This window comes from Poeciliopsis prolifica, unplaced genomic scaffold (genome assembly GCF_027474105.1).
Source record: "Poeciliopsis prolifica strain line A6 unplaced genomic scaffold, Auburn_PproV2 SCAFFOLD066, whole genome shotgun sequence".
NCBI classification, from domain to species: domain Eukaryota; kingdom Metazoa; phylum Chordata; class Actinopteri; order Cyprinodontiformes; family Poeciliidae; genus Poeciliopsis; species Poeciliopsis prolifica.
Window position 1 is genome coordinate 1,454,056 of NW_026562441.1, and position 22,341 is coordinate 1,476,396.

Consider the following 22,341-nt stretch of genomic DNA (forward strand, 5'->3'; position numbering starts at 1 on the left):
TAATCAGAACTTAAAAGTCATTTAACAAAATTACTTTTTTCTTTTCAGATTAACACCTGGAGTTTCCATTAACATTCAAACTACTCATTTCATTACTTTGGATATAGTAGTCCACCAATAAATATCAATTTTAAGTTGAAGCACAATGCATTTGTTGGAGCTCTGCAGCATTTTCTGCTTTTAATTTCTATAATTTGCAAAAGTAAAAATAGAATTTGAATATTATTACAGGCATTTCCCCAAACATCTGCACTATGTATCAGAAAAGGAACAATCAGTGAATTGTATAATATCCACTACGCCTGAGCATTCAGTGAGTCTTTCACTTCATATAATAACAAAACTTTCTTCAACCTGATCAAATCAATCAACACATCTCCAGAGTCTAAAAATCATGTAATTTGTTTTTTCAACACATTGACGCACATCATATGGTCATTATAAATGGTCAAACTATAAATATTTTATTGTTCTCCTGATATTATTAGATCAAGTTCTTGTGCTATTTTTTTACATTTTATTGCAAGAAAAAACAAATTGATGACTTTCTGCTGTTCTTGTTTCACTTCCTGATTGTTTTCTGATAAAAATCAAATTACACTCCATTTCTTTGTCTTAGCTAACACCAGATATACTTTATTTTCTCTGGGAGTGACATAAACAGATCATTAAATAGACATAGATGTTGACATTGACACAGTTGAGCATAAAATTTAGAATTACGGAAGACCTGGTTGTTTTTCAATTAATTGCATTTAACCAAGAGGTTTGATTCTAAAAATGTTTCCATTTGGCCCAATTTGTGTTTTAAAACTGGCTTATTTTAATTTTTACATATAAAAAATACAGACACACAAATATTGCTGCTGGCATCTTATTTATTATCAGAGATAAATTGGTTACAGGTAGCAAACTCTCACCAATGATTTAATCAACTGGATTATATTTATTAGTAATCAAGTGAACTTTTGACTCATGTTTGAAGCTAAAAGTTGATGGTTGATTATAAGAAAAAGCAACTCATTATTTTTTGCTGGATGTTTGACCTGCAGATTTAAATGCAGGACGGATCTTCATGCTGATGCTCTTCAGGGAGTAATTAACTCCCTTCCATGTACCCCATTCCACTCCAATAGCATAGAGTGTGTTGTCAGCCCCCCAGCGATAAACCCCGTTAGGGTTTGTATAGTGACACTTATTGTACCAGAAAGCACCGAGATATTTTTGGCACAGTTGCCGCTCAACTTATCCTGGTCTTTGTCAAAAGTGGTAAATTTCTGTTGGTTGTGATAGGAAAGGCTGTCTCCTGCAGAAATAATAATAGGATACAAAAACTATATGAATAAAACAGACATTCAGTTGAAAGCTTGATAGTGAAAAAAAATACAAATTCTGCGTGATCCAACATCAATAAAATTGTAATTTCAATATTTAACAAAAATGCTGACTTTGTGAAAAGCTGATAATGTTTTGTGAAATAAATTATGAGTTATGTTAATTTCTTACTGGGATATTATCAATGAGATCAATTAAATTTACTTGTGCTGTTAACTACCAACATCAATCTTCTGCAGAACCATAAGAACAAACTCTGGATTTAGATATAACTGACACAACACATTTAATCCAATCAAGGTCTATTTCTCTTAATCCTGATTTGTCTAACTACAGTAAATTAGCTTTATTAATTATTATTATTATTATTATTATTATTATTATTATTATTATTATTATTATTATTATTATTATTATTATTATTATTATTGTTATTATTATTATACACAGGAGTGTATAATAATATCTTATAATACCAGGAGTGTATAATAATACACTCGTGGTGTATTATTATACACGAGGAGTGTGTAATAATACACTCCTGGTGTATATTACACACACCAGGATCCATGCTCAGTGCCTTGCTCTACATTTCCAGACTCACTGCACGACTTTCAGACCCAGCACAAGTTAAATTATTTATTTTAAAAAGACATAATTAGTGATGGGCATCATTCCATCCATCCATAAATTCATCCTGACTAGTAAAGTTAGAATGTGTTTTTTCTCATGACTCACCAGCGCCCCCTTTGTTGTTGAAATTCTCACATGCAGAAGGTAACCATCAAACTCATCAGAGATTAAAAAAGAGTAACGGGCAAAGGCTTTTTTTCCATCAAAGTCCTCCATATCGACCATCAGCTCACAGTCTTTATATGTCAACTCATGGATGTTATCAAGACCTGCACAGACATGAAAACTATTAAAGTTGGATTTTTACTGAGATTTTTGCACACACATTACTGTCCAGATCACTGCATTAATGCACCGTGGCATGGAGTCGATCACTCTGTGGTGTTGCTCAGGTGATATGAGAACCCACATGGCTCTGACCAACATCTGCAGCTCTTGTTGGGTCTTGACTGTCGCGTCTTCCTCTTCACAATAAGACAGATTTTCTACGACGTTTAGGTTCTTCTTCAAGATCAGCATCAGCATCAGTTCGACACAAGGAAAGCAACAGCTGAAATCTATGTTGCATATATCTGTGTGTGGTGGCTCTTCAAGCACTGACTCCATCTGCAGCCGACTCTACATTTCTAAATGGTTTTGTTTCATAATCCCCTCCAGGTGCAGTTATCCTGATTGCTTGTCCAATTCTTTTCCACTACATCTTTTCTTCCGCCTCACTTCTCTATGAATGTGTGTGAAAACAGCTCTGTGCACAGCCAGCTTCTTTAGCTGTGATGTTTCTGTCTTGCCCTCTTGTGCAAGGGGTCAAAGGTCATCTTTTGAACAACTGTCAGGTCAGCAGTCATTCCCATGATTGAATAACCTACAGACCTGGACTCAGCGACCATTTGGAAGCATTTGCAGGTGTTTTGACTTAAACTGATTAGTGTGTAGCACCAGAGCTCTGCAATATTGAACTTTTTCACAATATTCAAATTTTCTGAAATACTGAATTTGTAGTTTTCATGAATTGTCAGAAACAAACATCAACACTAAAGGAAGTAAACATTTTAAATATATCAAGCTGTATGAAATGAATTAATATGACATACAAATGTTACTTTTTGAATTAATTACTGATTGAAATAAACTTTTCCATAATATTCACAGTTTTTGACCTGCACCTGCACACCATCACTTAGTAACACAATAGTAAAATAGAAAGTCGAGACAATAAACAGGTGTTGAAAAATGTGGCTATAACTATGTTATAAATATCTTAAGTAAATAAACCAACCATACATTGACTAACTGTTTAGGTCGGTGTCTCACCCAGCCAGTACTCTCCAGCAGCGTTTCCAAAGCCTCTCTACTCCCCAGGGTCTGTAGAAGTTTACAGAGCCATCCATCCTCCTCTGGAAAACCTGGAACAACAAAGGAATCTGATCAAGAAGTGAACAACGTTCTCACTGACACACTCAGGGTGAAAAGGAAGTGGGTTGTACCAACTCTGAATTGGTATCAATAATCAATATTTAACATGACAAAACTGATCAAATCTTATCTCAGGCAGGTGAAAATGGAAGGACAATAAAGACTCTTCTTTCAACAGAACTTGATGTTTGTTGGATGAAAACCCCCAAGAATCCTGAGATAAACCAAGTTGAAGTGTAAACAGAGAGAGTTCATGTAGATATGGACTCACCGTCCAGCGTCCTCCCTCTGAGTCCATGTCGCAGTAAGCCTTCACACAAACACATTCATGACTTGATACAGTTTTTATTATGTAATGCAATGTCACACTTTATGTGGAAAAATAAATACTATCATTGCCTCACTAATAAGTTAACGTATAATTAAATAAAATTTCTTATCCATGAATAACTGATTTGGTTGTAGGAAGAAAAAACTGGAGCTTGAACTGAAACAAGATACTAAACATCAAGAATTTCAGTTTCAAACAGTCAGTTTATGTAATGTGTATGAAGATTAAGTAAAAACATCCTCAGCATTGTTAACAGATAAACCTCCAGTCTTGGTCCTGCACAGAACTTTAATCTGGATCTTCATTTTTATGAACAAACCAAACATAAAGTTCACCTTAACAGCAGATGAATGTCCATTGGATAGATGATGTAAACTCCACTGGGAAGTTTCTTGTCCTATTGTAGATGTCATCGCAATCACGTGGCAGTTGGTCCTCAGCCGCTTCACAGCTGATCAGCAGTGGAGCCAGGAGGAAGAGAAGTGATAACAGCTGGAAGACAGAACATGACACCTTTGAACATCATCAGAGAAACTCTGATTAATGTTCATTTAGTCAGATTAAACCTGATCCCTGATCTTGTCCTGCATGTGGCCTGTAAGCTGTGCTGCCAGATTTTCAGTCAGAATTATGCTGAATTCTGCCTTAACAAAGGTTTCTGGTTGGTTTGATCCTCCATTTTTTAACAACTCATTTCATCAGTCCTGTTAACAAATGTTATTTCCAGAGCCAAAACTATGTACAGTGTTTACATGCATTGAGTGTTTGGATAAATTTAAACACTCAAATTTACTCAACATTTCAGTGACTGAACAAAATATCAAACATTTTAAATAATTAACAAACTCACTAGAAGTTATTTATTTTTATATTTTTTGACTACATAGTTAAATATCTTGTTTGTGTTCATATTCTAATCATTATTGATGTTTCATAATTTGTACATTTTATGTACAATGTCTCTGTGCTGATTTTTATTTTGGTCATTTGTTGTTAACAAGATTTTAAACATTAAAATACCTTTCCTTGTTAAAATAAATAAAGATAGATGAAAATTTTTTTTATTTTTTACAGTGCAAGTTACAGGCTTACCTTCATCTTTACTGTTGATCTGGATAAATTGATCAAACTTGATGAAAATCTGGAGTTTGACTTGCAGCACAATGAAATTCCCTGTTAATGTAAAACATAGAGAAACTTTAGTGGACAAACTCAGTTGTAAATGAATTCATGTGTTCATCTCTCACCTGCAGCTGGAATGAACTTGATTCCAAACTTCTCCTTCTCCTCTGTGTCTCCGACGTTCAGACTCCGTTATTTATACCTGCTGATGTGTCACCTCACCTTGATGATCAGGAATCTAAATCAAACATCACCTGATGAAAAACATGAGCTTGGTTTCTTCATTTTACATTTTACTTCTTTCTGAACTTTGGATAATGAGTCTCAATTGCACAAATAATGCAAAATAAAATGTAACATTAATATAACTGGAGATGCGGCTTGCATGGATTTTGCGTTGAATTGATGGATGAGAGCCACCTCAAATTCATCTGTAGCAAAATTATTTCAATCATGTTTTGCAACCATTTACTGTTTTCTGAGAGTTTTATAGAAATTTCCAAAAATGTTCTCCTGCTCTTCATCAACTTTGTTGAAATAATTTGCCCTTCTGGCTTAAAAAAGGACTTAATATTTGAGGGATTTTAAGAAAGTACATAAAATCTGAAATGGTCGATGATCTGAATGCAAAGGCTCTTCTTGATTAGTTTTTGTGAATATACAGTAAAATGTGTTGTTTAACTATAGTTCATTATAATAATATAATAATTCAATATATAACATAATTATGAAACCCAATTGTATTACATTATTACATAATGCAGTGTAACAAGCTCAAAGAAACATCAGAACATTCAGAGTCATTGAAGATCACCTTCAAAAACACAAACAGTCTCAACTCAATAAAGAAGTCGTTGAAGTTAGATCAAATCTTTTTACCAAAGCAGAATCAAAATTACCTTTTTTCCTTCACTTCAGCATCAGACAAGCTTCAGCTCTTCTGTCTGGAGGTCCTGGAAACAGCTGCTCTTATACACAGTCACTGACAGACCTGTCAATAATACACTAGTGACTCTATAATGTTTCAGTGAAATCAAAGCAAAGATGTGATTTTTACTTTATGACTTCAGCATCAGGATTATTTTCACTGATGACATTTTTTGGAAAAAGGATTTAGCTTGTACTTCCTGTCCTTGTTAATTCATTTCCTGTTTTTGTGTTCTGAGTTGTGATGTTTTGAATCCTTTGTGATGTTTCAGTGAAAAGTCCCAGGATACATATTAATCTGACGAAATTAGGATTTTATTCCTAACAAGCCCAAGTTACAAATAGATCCATACAAAGCAGGAAGTAACAACAGGAACAAAATGTTATTTTTCAACTTTCTTGACAAAGTTAAAAAAATGCCCCGTTTTTATTTCCTAGTGTGTGCTCACTAGCACACACACTATGCTAGTTTATGAATACAAGCCTGAAAATTCACATGTCCAAATTTTCCATTCACTTGGCTGCAGAGGGAAAAGCAATTTTCTCCTCTTTGCATAAATGAACAGGTTGATGTTGCCTCTTGTGTGTCGAGACCAAAAGAATCTAATTCTGTAAATGATCTTGAAAGATCTCTGTAGGATAGCCTGACATGTTTAGCTCTGTTACATTTTAACAAATATGTTAAGATTTAACATATTTGTTACAACTTAACCTCTAATGTCAAAAAGTAACAGAGATGTTAAGATGTAACATCTTTGTTACATCTAAACAGAGATGTAACTGAATCATCAACATTGATTCAGTTGTTGCAATTGACTGCAGCCGTTTGTTGATGTAGAATAATTAATATTGCCATAAAAACTCTCATCTTATATCAGGCATGTTGTGGGACCACATTGTCTCAGCTGTGCTGTGTTTCCTGTGAGCTCTGAGAAAACAGAACGTTAGCTTTGGTTCCTCTAGGCAGTGGCCTCAGTCTGCATTCCTCCAGGACCCGAGTCCTGCAAGTTTCAGATGTGTCCCTTGACCTAAAGACTTTAATTTAACTGTCTCACTGGCATGCATTGAGGCTCTGCAGAGCTCTGTTGATGAGCTGCTATTGGAGCCAGGTGTGCTGAAGTATCTAAAAGTTGCAGGACACCAGGAAGACTTCCTGCCCCAACAATCAGGAATCAAAGGAAGGATTGGTGACCAGGACTGGTTGGTCAGGAGGTTCTTCTGTCATAGGGAAAAACACAAAAAGTGAATTTAATTGTTCAAAGAAAACATAAATATCAAGACAATTTAGTTTAAATTGCTTTATTAAATTCGAACAAGAAAATGTTTATTTGTTTAATTTATTTTGAGTGCGACACACTGAGTGCCTGCACCTTCGCCATGTTACTCTGGAGACAGAGTAGTCAGGTTGTTCATTGATACCTGCAGCTGATTATCGATACCTGAGTTTCCAAAGAATCTCAGGAAATGTTAACGCGAACAGGGTTATTCTACGGTCGCATGGAAGGAAAATCTTTGCACTTTTTATATTTAGGTCAATGAAAGAAAACGAGAAAACACAGGAAATGAGTAAAATAATAAACTACAGATCATATGGATTTGTTCTGGCATAAAACTGGTCTTTAGATTCGGTTTAAATATTCAGAAATAAAATGATCAATGTAAAAAGAAAACGGATGAAATATAAATTGTATTATGCCATTTTTGAAGATTTTCAAGTGTTTCCTGAACTGCATATGCAGGTTGTGCTTTAATCTGTTGCTGTGGGCTGTAAATGTTTATGACTCCAGAGATGTTTTCAGGTCAATGTCATTAACCCTCGGGCGTTCCTAATTTTCTATTTATGCCCCTTCTCCTATACTTCATTTGTTTTCATTATGTCTCAGTGTTTTTTGTTGTGCTGAGGAGCTTGGTGTGAGGGGTTGGCAGCAGATTAAGAAGGCAGGTGCAGGTCAAATGCAAGTTCAATTGTGCATCAATCCAGTTTCTTTAATGTGTGTGTGTGTGGGGCGGAGGCAGGTGTGTGTGTATGTGTGCGTATGTATTGGAGAGAGTTTGTGTGTGGCTTTGAACTCTTTTTCTGGAGTTCAAATGGTTGTCAGAGCAGTCAGGTTGTTCATTAATACCTGCAGCTGATTATTGATACCTGAGTTTCAGAGAATCTCAGTAAATGTTAACATGAACAGGGTTATTCTGCGGTTCCATGGATGGAAAATATTTATACTTATTATGTTTAGGTCCATGAAAGAAAATGAGGAAAAGTTAGGAAATGAATAAAATAATAAACTATAGCTCACATTGATGGTTTCTGGAATAAACTGGTCTTTAGATTCGGTTTAAATATTCATGCAAATCCAGATATAAAGCAATGTTTTAAAAAAAAGATTCCTCAGAATAAATTAATATCAGAATGATCAATGTAAAAAGAAAATTGATGAAATATAAATGTGTAGTATGTCATCTATGAAGGTTTTAATGAGTTTCCTGAGCTGCATATGCAGGTTGTGCTTTAATATGTTGCTGTGGGCTGTAAATGTTTATGACTGCAGAGACGTTTTCAGGTCAAGGTCATGAACTAAGAAGCTCTGAGGATAAAACCTGTTTGTTTATCATTCAGGTTTATCATATTTCACTGGAGGTCATGCTGAACGGTTGAATTTTAATGGTGACATATATATGATCTACAGAAAAACAATCTGCAGAACATTTACACTTTTTGTTTTTTCTTACTAAACTTGTAAAAAGTTAAAAGGTTCCCATCCAACAGCAGGAAAAGTGTATGTCTGATATTGACAGGTAGGTTTTAAAAACATTGAGACATTTTAATATTGCTAAGATGTGTCTGTTATTACTTATCACATGTTTGCGCAAAGATTTCCGCACATAAACTGCAGAAATCAGACAAATTCAATCTTTAGAAACTGGGGAATTAAAAATGTTCAAGTGAAATCTGTTAGAGGTATTTTTTGTATGAAGCTTATGGCTTCACTCAATACATAACATTTAACTTAAGTCTTTTTTTTTGGTTCCCAACCTGCATGTAGTTTAAACTTTGCAGCTATACATAATGAATTAATTGACGCAATTATAATTCAGCATTTGGTGTGATTTAATAATAAATACGGAGGTGAAAACAGATGCACTGATTTTGACCACAAACAATGAGAGAAAAAAGAAAGAACAAAAAGAAGAAAGAAAGAAAGAAAGAAAGAAAGGAAGGAAGAAGAAAGAAAGAAAGAATAGGTTGCTGTCATCCGTTTTATAACAACTAGGTGTCACTGTTGGATTTTCTTTCAGAGGTTTGGAACATTTTTCTAATCTGCAGAATATGGGACAGGATGTAGATGAAGTCTAATAAATGTTCTCACAATCTCAGAGAAATTCTGCAATGTTTTAGTAATATCAATCTAATTAATGAAATATAATTTCATCAATCACTATTAAGTTAAGGATGAACTCATAAAGACTGAATTGATCACATAGTGAACATATTGAATGGAATGAGAGGAAGATATCTTTAAAACAGAATAACAACAATCACTGGGAAATTAATTAGTATAACTTGTATGTTATCTTAAAGAATTAATGCTTACACTAATACTAATCACAATGTAAGACTATGCCTACCTTGAGTTTATTTAAACCTTCTTTGAATTAGCCTTTTCTTAATTTTTAACTTCTACTCGTTTACTATGTTTAAAATTTACTTTCTCTATTTTTACTCTGCTTGATCTTTTACTAAAATTATTATTATTATTATTATTAATTAATTATTATTATTATTATTATTATTATTATTATTATTATTATTATTTGTGACTATCTTCTTGCTGAATGTTGTTTTTTACTTTCTTGTACAAGCACTTTGAATAGTCTTTGGCTGAAAGGAGATGAATAAATAAAGTTGTCTTGCTTTGCCCAAATGGTTGCAGAACCTCAGTTGCCTCCTTGGCCTTTACCTCGCCTTCAGATGGAAGCACAGGAGGAAGCTAGTACATAAAGCAGAGTTGATTTCAAATTTCGAGTCCATAAATTGGGAACTGATGCTGAGTAAGAGGTCAAATTGAAACAGCATGACTTGGAAGATTTGCGACTTTCACTAAGCAGTCACCGCTTGGTGAATCTGTTCATTCAATTCTTTTTTCCAATGTCAGTTACGAGATGTCAAGTTTCCTAGATATGGTTTACTATATATATCAGTCATATATATTCAATATATGGTTGCAGGCTTTAAAACTGTTCCTATTGTTTTATCTTAATATTCAGATATACAACATTTATGCTGCAAAAACTTTCCAGTTGCAATGAAAGTTAAGAACATTTAAAGTTTATATTTGCACTGAAAGGTAAAAAAATTCTTCCAGACCTTTGCAGCTTCATTGTGAAATATTACACAAAAAATGAACATAAACTGGAGATTTCGTTCAATTATATGTTTTAAAAGGCTAATTATACCAATATATCCCATACTTTTTAATTGTTTATAAGACTGTTGAAAAAATGCAGGGTTTTCAATTAGTATTAATGCACTACATTAATGCACTACATGTTGCGTTTGCAAATCAAACCATAAATAAATTGTATTGGCACATATAAGCTTGGAAAAAATACAAATTCGGGTTTGAGGCCAGCTGGTTCATTCATATGGATCCATATGCAACTTTCCAAGTTATTAAAATGCATGAATAGCTTCTGAAAGAATGACCCATGCCCAGTTTTTAGAAAAAATTGTCTAAGTTCATTTACTTATGAGTTTATTTGAAAGGTTATGTTTTTATATTATTATTCTGTGTGTTGTTTACTTGACTCCTTTCTTTTGTGGTACAATATTAACTGTTTTTTCAGAAGTTTGCTTGGGGGTTGGAAATGTTTATACATGCTTGTGATACCAGCTGCTTTGATCATTAGCTGTCTGTGTTAACAGCTACCTGTTATTATTATTATTATTATTATTATTATTATTATTATTATTATTATTGTTGTTGTTGTTGTTGTTGTTGTTGTTGCTGTTGTTGTTGTTGTTGTTATTATTATAATAATACACAGGTAATAACACAGGTAGCTGTTAATACAGCTACCTGTTAACACAGGTATAACGGTCAGCCTTGTGTCCAGGTAAGGGCATGTTCACAGAAGGTCCCAAAACACCTTGTGGTTAAGGTTATTGATCAATTGTTTGTGTGACTGTGTGAAAAGCCCAACCTTTTTTCTTGTAAACATAATAAAAGGCAGTTGAGAGCTGGTGGAGGAGACACAACACGGTGTTTGACGGTGGTAGAAAAGTAATTTGTGTCTTTGGTTGATTCTTTGCAGGTTGGGAACCAAAATAGACCCAACACCAGTTTCTTGATAATCAGAACTTAAAAGTCATTTAACAAAATTACTTTTTTCTTTTCAGATTAACACCTGGAGTTTCCATTAACATTCAAACTACTCATTTCATTACTTTGGATATAGTAGTCCACCAATAAATATCAATTTTAAGTTGAAGCACAATGCATTTGTTGGAGCTCTGCAGCATTTTCTGCTTTTAATTTCTATAATTTGCAAAAGTAAAAATAGAATTTGAATATTATTACAGGCATTTCCCCAAACATCTGCACTATGTATCAGAAAAGGAACAATCAGTGAATTGTATAATATCCACTACGCCTGAGCATTCAGTGAGTCTTTCACTTCATATAATAACAAACTTTCTTCAACCTGATCAAATCAATCAACACATCTCCAGAGTCTAAAAATCATGTATTTGTTTTTTCAACACATTGACGCACATCATATGGTCATTATAAATGGTCAAACTATAAATATTTTATGTTCTCCTGATATTATTAGATCAAGTTCGTGCTATTTTTTTACATTTTATTGCAAGAAAAAACAAATTGATGACTTTCTGCTGTTCTTGTTTCACTTCCTGATTGTTTTCTGATAAAAATCAAATTACACTCCATTTCTTTGTCTTAGCTAACACCAGATATACTTTATTTTCTCTGGGAGTGACATAACAGATCATTAAATAGACATAGATGTTGACATTGACACAGTTGAGCATAAAATTTAGAATTACGGAAGACCTGGTTGTTTTTCAATTAATTGCATTTAACCAAGAGGTTTGATTCTAAAAATGTTTCCATTTGGCCCAATTTGTGTTTTAAAACTGGCTTATTTTATTTTTTACATATAAAAAATACAGACACACAAATATTGCTGCTGGCATCTTATTTATTATCAGAGATAAATTGGTTACAGGTAGCAAACTCTCACCAATGATTTAATCACTGGATTATATTGATTAGTAATCAAGTGAACTTTTGACTCATGTTTGAAGCTAAAAGTTGATGGTTGATTATAAGAAAAAGCAACTCATTATTTTTTGCTGGATGTTTGACCTGCAGATTTAAATGACAGGACGGATCTTCATGCTGATGCTCTTCAGGGAGTAATTAACTCCCTTCCATGTACCCCATTCCACTCCAGTAGCATAGAGTGTGTTGTCAGCCCCCCAGCGATAAACCCTTAGGGTTTGTATAGTGACACTTATTGTACCAGAAAGCACCGAGATATTTTTTGGCACAGTTGCCGCTCAACTTATCCTGGTCTTTGTCAAAAGTGGTAAAATTCTGTTGGTGGTGATAGGAAAGGCTGTCTCCTGCAGAAATAATAATAGGATACAAAAACTATATGAATAAAACAGACATTCAGTTGAAAGCTTGAATAGTGAAAAAAAATACAAATTCTGCGTGATCCAACATCAATAAAATTGTAATTTCAATATTTAACAAAAATGCTGACTTTGTGAAAAGCTGATAATGTTTTGTGAAATAAATTATGAGTTATGTTAATTTCTTACTGGGATATTATCAATGAGATCAATTAAATTTACTTTGTGCTGTTAACTACCAAAATCAATCTTCCTGCTTCAGAACCATAAGAACAAACCTGGATTTAGATATAACTGACACAACACATTTAATCCAGTCAAGTCTATTTCTCTTAATCCTGATTTGTCTAACTACAGTAAATTAGCTTTATTAATCATTATTATTATTATTATTATTATTATTATTATTATTATTATTATTATTATTATTATATTATTATTATTATTATTATTATTATTATACACCAGGAGTGTATAATAATATCTTATAATACCAGGAGTGTATAATAATACACTCGTGGTGTATTATTATACACGAGGAGTGTGTAATAATACACTCCTGGTATATTACACACCAGGATCCATGCTCAGTGCCTTGCTCTACATTTCCAGACTCACTGCACAACTTTCAGACCCAGCACAAGTTAAATTATTTATTTTAAAAAGACATAATTAGTGATGGGCATCATTCCATCCATCCATAAATTCATCCTGACTAGTAAAGTTAGAATGTGTTTTTTCTCATGACACCAGCGCCCCCGTTGTTGTTGAAACCCCTCACATACAGAAGGTAACCATCAAACTCAGGATAGATGTAAAATGAAGAGTATGGGCAAAGGCTTTTTTTCCATCAAAGTCCTCCATATCGACCATCAGCTCACAGTCTTTATAAAATGTCAACTCATGGATGTTTATCAAGACCTGCACAGACATGAAAACTATTAAAGTTGGATTTTTACTGAGATTTTTGCACACACATTACTGTCCAGATCACTGCATTAATGCACCGTGGCATGGAGTCGATCACTCTGTGTGTTGCTCAGGTGATATGAGAACCCACATGGCTCTGACCAACATCTGCAGCTCTTGTTGGTCTTGACTGTCGCGTCTTCCTCTTCACAATAAGACAGATTTTCTACGACGTTTAGGTTCTTCTTCAAGATCAGCATCAGCATCAGTTCGACACAAGGAAAGCAACAGCTGAAATCTATGTTGCATATATCTGTGTGTGGTGGCTCTTCAAGCACTGACTCCATCTGCAGCCGACTCTACATTTCTAAATGGTTTTGTTTCATAATCCCCTCCAGGTGCTGTTATCCTGATTGCTTGTCCAATTCTTTTCCACTACATCTTTTCTTCCGCCTCACTTCTCTATGAATGTGTGTGAAAACAGCTCTGTGCACAGCCAGCTTCTTTAGCTGTGATGTTTCTGTCTTGCCCTCTTGTGCAAGGGGTCAAAGGTCATCTTTTGAACAACTGTCAGGTCAGCAGTCATTCCCATGATTGAATAACCTACAGACCTGGACTCAGCGACCATTTGGAAGCATTTGCAGGTGTTTTGACTTAAACTGATTAGTGTGTAGCACCAGAGCTCTGCAATATTGAACTTTTTCACAATATTCAAATTTTCTGAAATACTGAATTTGTAGTTTTCATGAATTGTCAGAAACAAACATCAACACTAAAGGAAGTAAACATTTTAAATATATCAAGCTGTATGAAATGAATTAATATGACATACAAATGTTACTTTTTGAATTAATTACTGATTGAAATAAACTTTTCCATAATATTCACAGTTTTTGACCTGCACCTGCACACCATCACTTAGTAACACAATAGTAAAATAGAAAGTTGAGACAATAAACAGGTGTTGAAAAATGTGGCTATAACTATGTTATAATATCTTAAGTAAATAAACCAACCATACATTGACTAACTGTTTAGGTCGGTGTCTCACCCAGCCAGTACTCTCCATCAGCGTTTCCAAAGCCTCTCTTGTACTCCGCCCAGGATCTGTAGAAGTTTACAGAGCCATCCATCCTCCTCTGGAAAACCTGGAACAACAAAGGAATCTGATCAAGAAGTGAACAACGTTCTCACTGACACACTCAGGGTGAAAAGGAAGTGGCTTGTACCAACTCTGAATTGGTATCAATAATCAATATTTAACATGACAAAACTGATCAAATCTTATCTCAGGCAGGTGAAAATGGAAGGACAATAAAGACTCTTCTTTCAACAGAACTTGATGTTTGTTGGATGAAATCCCCCAAGAATCCTGAGATGAACCAAGTTGAAGTGTAAACAGAGAGAGTTCATGTAGATATGGACTCACCGTCCAGCGTCCTCCCTCTGAGTCCATGTCGCAGTAAGCCTTCACACAAACACATTCATGACTTGATACAGTTTTTATTATGTAATGCAATGTCACACTTTATGTGGAAAAATAAATACTATCATTGCCTCACTAATAAGTGAACGTATAATTAAATAAAATTTCTTCTCCATGAATAACTGATTTGGTTGTAGGAAGAAAAAACTGGAGCTTGAACTGAAACAAGATACTAAACATCAAGAAAGTTCAGTTTCAAACAGTCAGTTTATGTAATGTGTATGAAGATTAAGTAAAACATCCTCAGCATTGTTAACAGATAAACCTCCAGTCTTGGTCTGCACAGAACTTTAATCTGGATCTTCATTTTTATGAACAAACCAAACATAAAGTTCACCTTAACAGCAGATGAATATCCAGTTGGATAGATGATGTAAACTCCACTGGGAAGATTCTTGTCCATATTGTAGATGTCATTGCAATCAAGTGGCAGTTTGACGTAATCCGCTTCACAGCTGATCAGCAGTGGAGCCAGGAGGAAGAGAAGTGATAACAGCTGGAAGACAGAACATGACACCTTCTGAACATCATCAGAGAAACTCTGATTAATGTTCATTTAGTCAGATTAAACCTGATCCCTGATCTTGTCCTGCATGTGGCCTGTAAACTGTGCTGCCAGATTTTCAGTCAGAATTATGCTGAATTCTGCCTTAACAAAGGTTTCCGGTTGGTTTGATCCTCCATTTTTTAACAACTCATTTCATCAGTCCTGTTAACAAATGTTATTTCCAGAGCCAAAACTATGTACAGTGTTTACATGCATTGAGTGTTTGGATAAATTTAAACACTCAAATTTTCTCAACATTTCAGTGACTGAACAAAATATCAAACATTTTAAATAATTAACAAACTCAGTAGAAGTTATTTAATTTTTATATTTTTGACTACATAGTGAAATATCTTGTTGTTGTTTGTGTTCATATTCTAATCATTATTGATGTTTCATAATTTGTACATTTTATGTACAATGTCTCTGTGCTGATTTTTATTTTGGTCATTTGTTGTTAACAAGATTTTAAACATTAAAATACCTTTCCTTGTTAAAATAAATAAAGATATGAATTTTTTTATTTTTTACAGTGCAAGTTACAGGCTTACCTTCATCTTTACTGTTGATCTGGATAAATTGATCAAACTTGATGAAAATCTGGAGTTTGACTTGCAGCACAATGAAATTCCCTGTTAATGTAAAACATAGAGAAACTTTAGTGGACAAACTCAGTTGTAAATGAATTCATGTGTTCATCTCTCACCTGCAGCTGGAATGAACTTGATTCCAAACTTCTGCTTCCTCTGTGTCTCCGACGTTCAGACTCTGTTATTTATACCTGCTGATGTGTCACCTCACCTTGATGATCAGGAATCTAAATCAAACATCACCTGATGAAAACATGAGCTTGGTTTCTTCATTTTACATTTTACTTCTTTCTGAACTTTGGATAATGAGTCTCAATTGCACAAATAATGCAAAATAAAATGTAACATTAATATAACTGGAGATGTGGCTTGCATGGATTTTGCGGTTGAATTGATGGATGAGAGCCACCTCAAATTCATCTGTAGCAAAATTATTTCAATCATGTTTTGCAACCATTTACTGTTTTCTGAGAGTTTTATAGAAATTTCCAAAAATGTTCTCCTGCTCTTTCATCAACTTTGTTGAAATAATTTGCCCTTCTGGCTTAAAAAGGACTTAATATTTGAGAGAGTTTAGAAGTACATAAAATCTGAAATGGTCGATGATCTGAATGCAAAGGCTCTTCTTGATTAGTTTTTGTGATATACAGTAAAATGTGTTGTTAACTATAGTTCATTATAATAATATAATAATTCAATATATAACATAATTATGAAACCCAATTGTATTACATTATTACATAATGCAGTGTAACAAGCTCAAAGAAACATCAGAACATTCAGAGTCATTGAAGATCACCTTCAAAAACACAAACAGTCTCAACTCAATAAAGAAGTCGTTGAAGTTAGATCAAATCTTTTTACCAAAGCAGAATCAAATTACCTTTTTTCCTTCACTTCAGCATCAGACAAGCTTCAGCTCTTCTGTCTGGAGGTCCTGGAACCAGCTGCTCTTATACACAGTCACTGACAGACCTGTCAATAATACACTAGTGACTCTATAATGTTTCAGTGAAATCAAAGCAAAGATGTGATTTTTACTTTATGACTTCAGCATCAGGGATTATTTTCACTGATGACATTTTTTGGAAAAAGGATTTAGCTTGTACTTCCTGTCCTTGTTAATTCATTTCCTGTTTTTGTGTTCTGAGTTGTGATGTTTTGAATCCTTTGTGATGTTTCAGTGAAAAGTCCCAGGATACATATTAATCTGACGAAATTAGGATTTTATTCCTAACAAGCCCAAGTTACAAATAGATCCATACAAAGCAGGAAGTAACAACAGAACAATGTTATTTTTCAACTTTCTTGACAAGTTAAAAAAATGCCCCGTTTTCATATTTCTAGTGTGTGCTCACTAGCACACACACTATGCTAGTTTATGAATACAAGCCTGAAAATTCACATGTCCAAATTTTCCATTCACTTGGCTGCAGAGGGAAAAGCAATTTTCTCCTCTTGCATAATGAACAGGTTGATGTTGCCTCTTGTGTGTCGAGACCAAAAGAATCTAATTCTGTAAATGATCTTGAAAGATCTCTGTAGGATAGCCTGACATGTTTAGCTCTGTTACATTTTAACAAATATGTTAAGATTTAACATATTTGTTACAACTTAACCTCTAATGTCAAAAAGTAACAGAGATGTTAAGATGTAACATCTTTGTTACTCTAAACTGAGATGTAACTGAATCATCAACTTGATTCAGTTGTTGCAATTGACTGCAGCCGTTTGTTGATGTAGAATAATTAAGATTGCCATAAAAACTCTCATCTTATATCAGGCATGTTGTGGGACCACATTGTCTCAGCTGTGCTGTGTTTCCTGTGAGCTCTGAGAAAACAGAACGTTAGCTTTGGTTCCTCTAGGCAGTGGCCTCAGTCTGCATTCCTCCAGGACCCGAGTCCTGCAAGTTTCAGATGTGTCCCTTGACCTAAAGACTTTAATTTAACTGTCTCACTGGCATGCAGTGAGGCTCTGCAGAGCTCTGTTTGATGAGCTGCTATTGGAGCCAGGTGTGCTTAAGTATCTAAAAGTTGCAGGACACCAGAAGACTTCCTGCCCCAACAATCAGGAATCAAAGGAAGGATTGGTGACCAGGACTGGTTGGTCAGGAGGTTCTTCTGTCATAGGGAAAAACACAAAAAGTGAATTTAATTGTTCAAAGAAACATAAATATCAAGACAATTTAGTTTAAATTGCTTTATTAAATTCGAACAAAGAAAATGTTTATTTGTTTAATTTATTTTGAGTGCGACACACTGAGTGCCTGCACCTTCGCCATGTTACTCTGGAGACAGAGTAGTCAGGTTGTTCATTAATACCTGCAGCTGATTATGATACCTGAGTTTCCAAAGAATCTCAGGAAATGTTAACGCGAACAGGGTTATTCTACGGTCGCATGGAAGGAAAATCTTTGCACTTTTTATATTTAGGTCAATGAAAGAAAACAAGAAACACAGGAAATGAGTAAAATAATAAACTACAGATCATATGGATTTGTTCTGGCATAAAACTGGTCTTTAGATTCGGTTTAAATATTCAGAAATAAAATGATCAATGTAAAAAGAAAAAGGATGAAATATAAATGTGTATTATGCCATGTTTGAAGATTTTCAAGTGTTTCCTGAACTGCATATGCAGGTTGTGCTTTTAATCTGTTGCTGTGGGCTGTAAATGTTTATGACTCCAGAGATGTTTTCAGGTCAATGTCATTAACCCTCGGCGTTCCTAATTTCTATTTATGCCCCTTCTCCTATACTTCTTTTGTTTTCATTATGTCTCAGTGTTTTTTGTTGTGCTGAGGAGCTTGGTGTGAGGGGTTGGCAGCAGATTGAAAGGCAGGTGCAGGTCAAATGCAAGTTCAATTTGTGCATCAATCCAGTTTCTTTAATGTGTGTGTGGGGGGGGCGGAGGCAGGTGTGTGTGTATGTGTGCGTATGTATTGGAGAGAGTTTGTGTGTGGCTTTGAACTCTTTTTCTGGAGTTCAAATGGTTGTCAGAGCAGTCAGGTTGTTCATTAATACCTGCAGCTGATTATTGATACCTGAGTTTCAGAGAATCTCAGTAAATGTTAACATGAACAGGGTTATTCTGCGGTTCCATGGAAGGAAAATATTTTATACTTATTATGTTTAGGTCCATGAAACAAAATGAGGAAAGTTAGGAAATGAATAAAATAATAAACTATAGCTCACATGATGGTTTCTGGAATAAAGCTGGTCTTTAGATTCGGTTTAAATATTCATGCAAATCCAGATATAAAGCAATGTTTTAAAAAAAGATTCCTCAGATAAATTAATATCAGAATGATCAATGTAAAAAAGAAATTGATGAAATATAAATGTGTAGTATGTCATCTATGAAGGTTTTCATGAGTTTCCTGAACTGCATATGCAGGTTGTGCTTTAATATGTTGCTGTGGGCTGTAAATGTTTATGACTGCAGAGACGTTTTCAGGTCAAGGTCATGAACTAAGAAGCTCTGAGGATAAAACCTGTTTGTTTATCAATCAGGTTTATCATATTTCACTGGAGGTCATGCTGATCGGTTGAATTTTAATGGTGACATATATGATCTACAGAAAAACAATCTGCAGAACATTTACACTTTTTGTTTTTTCTTACTAAAAACTTGTAAAAAGTTAAAAAGGTTCCCATCCAACAGCAGGAAAAGTGTATGTCTGATATTGACAGGTAGGTTTTAAAAACATTGAGACATTTAATATTGCTAAGATGTCTGTTATTACTTATCACATGTTTGCGCAAAGATTTCTGCACATAAACTGCAGAAAATCAGACAAATTCAATCTTTAGAAACTGGGGAATGAAAAAATGTTCAAGTGAATCTGTTAGAGGTATTTTTTGTATGAAGCTTATGGCTTCACTCAATACATAACATTTAACTTAGTCTTTAAAATGTAGTTTAAACTTTGCAGCTTTACATAATGAATTAATTGACGCAATTATAATTCAGCATTTGGTGTGATTTAATAATAAGGAGGTGAAAAAAATGCACTGATTTTGACCACAAACAATTAGAGAAAAAAAAGAAAGAAAGAAAGAAAGAAAGAAAGAAGAAAGGAAGAAGAAGAGGTTGCTGTCATCCGTTTTATAACCACTAAGTGTAACTGTTTGATTTTCTGTCAGATGTTTGGAACATTTTTTCTAATCTGCAGAATAATGGGACAGGATGTAGATGAAGTCTAATAAAAAGCTCTCACAATCTCAGAGAAATTCTGCAATGTTTTTAGTATATCAATCTAATTAAATGAATATAATTTCATCATCACTATTAAGTTAAGGATGAACTCATAAAGACTGAATTGATCACATAGTGAACATATTGAATGGAATGAGAGGAGATATCTTTAAAACAGAATAACAACAATCACTGGGAAATTAATTAGTATAACTTGTATGTTATCTTAAAGAATTAATGCTTACACTAATACTAATCACATTGTAAGGCTACCTCTACCTTGAGTTTATTTAAAACCTTTTTTGAATTAGCCTTTTCTTAATTTTTAACTTCTACTCGTTTACTGTTTAAAATTTACTTTCTCTATTTTTACTCCGCTTGATCGTTTACTAAAATTATTATTATTATTATTATTATTATTATTATTATTATTATTATTATTATTATTATTATTATTATTATTATTATTATTATTATTTTGTGACTATCTTCTTGCTGAATGTTGTTTTTTACTTTCTTGTACAAGCACTTTGAATAGTCTTTGGCTGAAAGGAGATGAATAATAAAGTTGTCTTGCTTTGCCCAAATGTTGCAGAACCTCAGTTGCCTCCTTGGCCTTTACCTCGCCTTCAGATGGAAGCACAGGAGAGGAAGCTAGTACATAAAGCAGAGTTGATTTCAAATTTCGAGTCCATAAATTGGGAACTGATGCTGAGTAAGAGGTCAAATTGAAACAGCATGACTTGGAAGATTTGCGACTTTCACTAAAGCAAGTCACCGCTTGGTGAATCTGCTCATTCAATTCTTTTTTCAATGTCAGTTACGAGGTGTCAAGTTTCCTAGATGTTGGAGAATTGTGATATTATTAATCAATTATTTGTTATTCTCATTGATCTTTATAATGTATCTTTAATTGATGCTTTCCTTAAAGTTAATCTCATTATAGAATTAAGAATGTTTCTTGTATTTTGATTTACTCTGATTCTTTTCTCAGAAGGCCTCACTGACAAGAGCAGAAACAAATCTTCCTGCAGGTTTACCTCTTGGTGAAGAGCTCTGCTTCGGTTGAGTTGCTGGCCTCCAATAAAACCATCATTGCTAAGATCACTACATATTTTATTAATCTTTGTGCCTGGAAGGACATTATCTAGTACAAATGATTGTGTGTGTTAGTTAGTGAATAACATTTGACGCTGTAGCTGTTTGCCCCCTCCCTTTAGAGCTACAGCGTCCTTGTGATTAGGGATCCTAGAAACAATAAAATAGAGGAGCAGACAAAATGTGCTTCAGAGCGGTAGGAGATTGTAACTGAAGCACATCTCTGTCCGTTCTCCTCGCGAGTGAAAAGAATCTAACTCTTTTGTCTTTTCTGTCTTTGTTAATGTATGTTTAACAGGTGTTAACCCTAACATTTTTGGTCCTTCGAGCCGGATGTCATATACTGGAAAGATTCCGGCAGGTGTGGCGGACCCCAGTAAGACCGTGCGCACGGCAAGAGAACCTGTTTAAAGGACTGGGTTCGGCCTGCCTGCTGGGATCTGAAGGTTGACGACACTCCAGGGAAAGACAAGAGAGGGTGATGATTCTTCTTTAAAAAGTGGCGAATGACGTTTTAGAGAGTAAGTCATTCTTCTGTGTGAGAGAAGAGTGACTTTTTCTTGACTGAAGGTTGTTGCGCGCACAAGTGAAAACCCTGTCAATTCTAGACTCTAACAGGTAAAAGTAATGCACAAATCCGTGGATAGGCTAACGGAGCCTGGTGCTTCAAGGCTGGAGGCCTTGTCCTGTTCTGGGGAACCAACAATTGTACTATTGTGGGCAATGACAGTAGCCCAACAAAACCTGCACTGTTTTGGGCAGTAACAGCAGCCCAATTACTAATTGTACTATTGTGAGCAGTACAGTAGCTCAACTAGTACCTGCAGGCTAAACGGATTGCGGAGTCCGGCGAAAACAGGCGCTTAAGTTCCGTATCAGTATGTAAGAGATAAAAATAAATAAATAAAAGACAAAAAAAAATAAAATAAAATAACTAGAAATAAGGGTTGGTAAACCTTACCTCGCTGGAGGTCTTGTAAAACCCTACTGGGACGAGGACTTGCAAACCTCACCTGGTTCGGGTTTTGCAACCTCACGTGGTTTGAGATCTTACGAACCCCACCTGTTGTGGGAACGGGGCCCGACGATACC

At 34.6% G+C, this 22,341-nt stretch overlaps 1 pseudogene; it reads right to left on the minus strand.

Annotated features, from left to right (window-relative positions):
• Positions 1-866: 866 nt before the first annotated feature.
• On the minus strand, positions 867-16,178 carry LOC129351387 (microfibril-associated glycoprotein 4-like; annotated as a pseudogene).
• Positions 16,179-22,341: the final 6,163 nt, after the last annotated feature.